This window comes from Pelophylax lessonae (assembly GCF_965119305.1).
Source record: "Pelophylax lessonae genome assembly, chromosome: 12".
Classification (NCBI taxonomy): domain Eukaryota; kingdom Metazoa; phylum Chordata; class Amphibia; order Anura; family Ranidae; genus Pelophylax; species Pelophylax lessonae.
The window spans coordinates 209,955,540-209,960,328 of record NC_138779.1 but is presented as its reverse complement, the minus strand read 5'-3'; positions in this window follow the sequence as shown (position 1 = coordinate 209,960,328).

The window sequence follows — 4,789 nt, the reverse complement described above, 5'->3', positions numbered from 1 at the left end:
GTAATTGTTTTTTTTTAAATGTCTCTCTTTTTTTTTTTTTTTTTTTAATTGCTTTGCATAGTATTGTGTTTTTTTTTTTTTTTTTTTTTTTTGCTTTGCATTTTTTTTTATGTTGCCATTTGTGCTTTGTCTTGGGTTTTTTTTTTTTTTTTTTTGGAGAAATACAGCTTGTTTTGTGTAATTCTTTGTGGTAATTTTATCTGTCTATGGTCAAGAATGATTATAGAGAGAAGAAGAGTGGGCATGGATGGAAGGGAGGAGAATGGGGGGAGAGGAGAGCGGGAATGGATGAAAGGAGAATGATAGGAGAAGAGAATGAACAATAATATTATTTATAATATTGTTACTATTGGCATTTATATGGATGGAAGGAGAATGATGGGAAAGTGGAGCGAGCATTATTATTAATATTCATATTATTACTATCATTATTAGAGGCATTTACACTATATGGATGGAAGGGAAGGGTTTTGATGTGATTGGAGAGCAGACATGCATGAAAGTGGAAGGAGAATGATGGAAAAAGGGAGAGAGTGAGCATTATTATTATCATTCTTATTTTTCTTCTTATATTATTATCATTAGTAGTATTATTATTAGTATACTTATTAGGGGCTTTAATCCCCCTAGCGGTATTCCCGAGTGAGGCTCGGGGTTAACTTTCAGTACCAAAAGCGGTAACCCCGAGTCACACTCGGGATTACCCCAGAATTACACTCACCTTCCCTGCGATCCCCTGCCGTCCTCCAGCCTTTCTACCGTTGTCCTCCCCCCTGTGTGCTCGGCCGATGCTGGCGCCGTCCTTCTCCGCCATTCTCCAGCCTTCCTACCTTTGTCCTCCCTCCTGTGTGCTTGGCCGATGCCGGCACCGTCCTCCCCCGCTGTCCTCCATCCGTCCTCCCGCCCTCCTCCCCACCCTCCTCCACGCCGTCCTTCCGCCATCTTTCCGCCGTCCTTCCCCGCCATTCTCCAGCTGTCCTCCCGCGGTCCTCCCGCTCTGTGCTCTGCAGATGCAGACACATGTCTTCTGGTTCCCTTCCCTGTGAGCGTTGTGACGTAGGGGGGGTGGAACCGGCGGCAATTTTAAAAATGTAAATACACCAAATGAGATGATCCAAAGCTGAGATCCTAACGGATTACCCTGTATCATCCCATTTCACCACAGGATTTCACCTGGTGACTTTTCCAGTGCCCTGCCTGTGCTTATCCAGTTCTTTGTGCCTGGAAAATAGAGAACGACCATGGCGTCCAAAAAGCGTTCTTTTAGACGAACTGGAAAACAGCGACAGCGAAACGGAGTTACTTGAAGAACTGAGCGATAGCGATTGGTGGGAAAATTCATCATCAGGTACGGAAAGTGACGACAGCGACGATTCTGATGTCTCTTTCTGGCACATCGCTCTGTTGGAAATTCTAAAGAATCATTTGATAAACTTCCCAAATTCCACAACTACAGTATGTGCCAGAAAGAGACATCAGAATCGTCGCTGTCGTCACTTTCCGTACCTGATGACCAATTTTCCCACGTATCGCTATCGCTCAGTTCTTCGAGTAACTCAGTTTCGCTGTCACTGTTTTCCAGTTTATCTAAAAGCGCTTTTGCGCAAAAAGAACGCTTTTTGGACGCCATGGTCGTTCTCTATTTTCCAGGCACAAAGCACTGGAAAAGTCTCCAGGTGAAATCCTGTGGTGAAATGGGATGATACAGTGTAATCCGTTAGGATCACAGCTTTCTATCATCTCATTTGGTGTTTTTACATTTTTGAAATTGCCGCCGGTTCCACCCCCCTGTGTCGCAACGCTCGCAGGGAAGGAAACCGGAAGACAGATGCCGGCATCGATCAAGGAGACAGCCGGAGGACAGTGGGAGGACAGCAGGGGAGGACGGCGGGGGAGGACGGCAGGGGAGGACAGTGGGAGGACGGCGGGGGATCGCAGGGGAAGGTGAGTTTTAAAATATAACACAACAGATTTCCAAAACAATGTACCGCTTTTAGCACAGAAATCCTGACGTAATCAGACCGCTGCAGAGGTTAAAAGGCAGTGGTGCAAATATCGTGTGACATAAAATTTTGCAACAATCGCCATTTTTTTTCTCTAGGGTCTCTGCTAAAAGATATATATATATATATATATATATATATATATATATAAATAATATGTTAGGGGGTTCAAAATAATTTTCTAGCAAAAAATACTGATTCTAACTTGTAAGCAACAAATGTCAGAAAAGGAATTAGGCATGAAGGGGGGGGGGGGGGTTAAATCACATGGTCTCCTTATGTAATCTAATATCATTGTTAGCCAAAACCTGACGGTAAACCAGCACCAGTGTCATCAGGTTCTAGCACAGCTGCTTTGAAAAATGTGCAAAAAAAGTACACTAGTGAGGACTGGAGGCCTTCAAATTCTGTGCATGACTGATGAGAGAAAAGGGGGGGGGGGTGACCACACATGATATTCAGATTCATATGATGAACCTGTGGAAAGCAGCTGTTCATTAATGGCAATGTTACCAGGCACTGGACATCCTACTGAATTGCAGCAGACTGGCACCAGCAGTGTGGTACAGCCTGTTCAGGGCTGGCCCAAGACACTGTGCTGCCTGGGTCCAAAAATAAAATGCTGCCCCCCCCCTTTATCCCCCCCAAAAAAAGAAGTCACACCCACCAAAAGCCTCCACATCCATTATTTTATATCATGATGATTAAAACTAAAATTATGTTTATAAGGTCAGATTTACATGCAACAGCATCTTGTCTATACACAAAATTATATGACATATCAACATGTTACCGATCTTCCATCTTGGCGCCCTAGGGCATCCATGGGTGCAGTGTGTCAGCACAGTGAGCCCCCCCCCCTCCACACACCCCTTAGGGCCCATGTGCAGTAAACACGCTGCACCCATGGATAATATGCCACTGGGATGGGGCTGTAAAGGGGCAGATTAGGGTAGTATATAGACAGGCTAGGGTAGTATATAGACAGGCTAGGGCAATATATAGACAGGCTATGATAGTATATAGATAGGCCAGGGTAGTATATATACAGGCTAGGGTAGTACATGGACAGGCTAGGGTAGTATATAGAAAGGCTAGGGCAGTATATAGACAGGCTATGATAGTATATAGACAGGCCAGAGTAGTATATAGACAGGCCAGGTTTGCATATGGACAGGCTAGGGCAGTATATAGACAGGTTAGGGCAGTATAGGGGCAGGCTAGGGTAGTAAATGGATAGGCTAGGGCAGTATATAGACAGGCTAAGGCAGTATATGGACAGGCTAGGTTAGTATATAGAGAGGCTAGGGTAGTATATAGACATGCTAGTGTAGTATATAGACAGGCTAGGGTAGTATAAAGACAGGCTAGGGCAGTATATAGACAGGCTAGGGTAGCATATGGACCGGCTAGGGTAGTATATGGACAGGCTAGGGCAGTATATAAATAGGCTAGGGTAGCATATAGACAGGCTAGGGTAGTATATGGTCAGGCTAGGGCAATATAGGTGAAGGCTAGGGTAGTATAATGGCAAGCTTGGGCTGTATAGTGATTTTTGAGCATGACAAGTTATGCAACATTTGACTATCCAGCAGATCAGCAGCCACTAACAGAAAAATGATTGACACCCTTTGTGTCCTGTCATACACAATTAACGTGGTTGTTAACCCACTTGTACAACTTTATATAATCCTCTGTGTAGCCTGATTACTAATGCCACTGTCTCTGTGTTTTATAAAAAAAATGCAGCCTTTATCATATTTCAGAGCAGCTCCCGGCGATCACATAACCAGCCAGGCCTCTCCTCTCCCCATCTGACAGCTTCCGGGGGGCGGGCCGAGATTCCTTTGCTGACGTCAGGTGGGGTACGGGTGAGAGGAGGAGAGGAGGCGAGAGCTGGCCGGTCACGTGATCGCCGGGAGCCGCTCTGAAACATGGTAGAGGCGGCATTTTTTTTTTTATTAGTAATCAGGCTACACAATTTTGTTTTTTTATTTCAATGACAATTCCTTGTGCCCTCCCCAAAGTCACCCACATATGATGAGCTTCACAAAATTTGGCTACTTGTCAATTTTTTTTTCATAAAAAATGTCTGAAATTTAAAATATCTGCATTGATGAGTCCTTCACACATTTCACTGGCAGACTTATCATAAAACATTATTTCCACCATACCTGTGCCAGGCATGTGGTAAAGTTATATAAACTTTGAGAGATGAACACAAGGTATACATATGACTTTGGAATTTATGAAGGGAGAGATAGTCATCTGGAGCCCCAATTGAAAAAAAAAGTTTGCCAGGAGGTTCTATCTAGGTGACAATGGTCATTCAATAGAGAGGATGAATTTCCCGGGTGGGGACACATCAATAAAATAATTGTAAAAAAAAATCACTCACCTGTACTGTTCATGCCTTATCAGAGGGTGCTCTGCCAACTTTGAGTTTATACCTCAAGTTATAAAGACATCAAAGTATCAAAGTGCAAACATCACATAATAAAATTATTTGTAGGTTCATTGTTTGTACTTTGAAATGTTTGCATGTATGAGTTTAGTAAAAGATTAGGTCAAAACTTTGGTGTGCCAGCTTTCCTTTTCCTGCTATATTCAAACTTTTGGTGTTCCGGCTTTCCTTTCCCTGTTAAATTCAAAACTTTGGTGTGCCGGCTTTCCTTTTCCTGCTATATTCAAACTTTTGGTGTTCCGGCTTTCCTTTCCCTGTTAAATTCAAAACTTTGGTGTGCCGGCTTTCCTTTCCCTGCTATATTCAAAACTTTGGTGTGCCG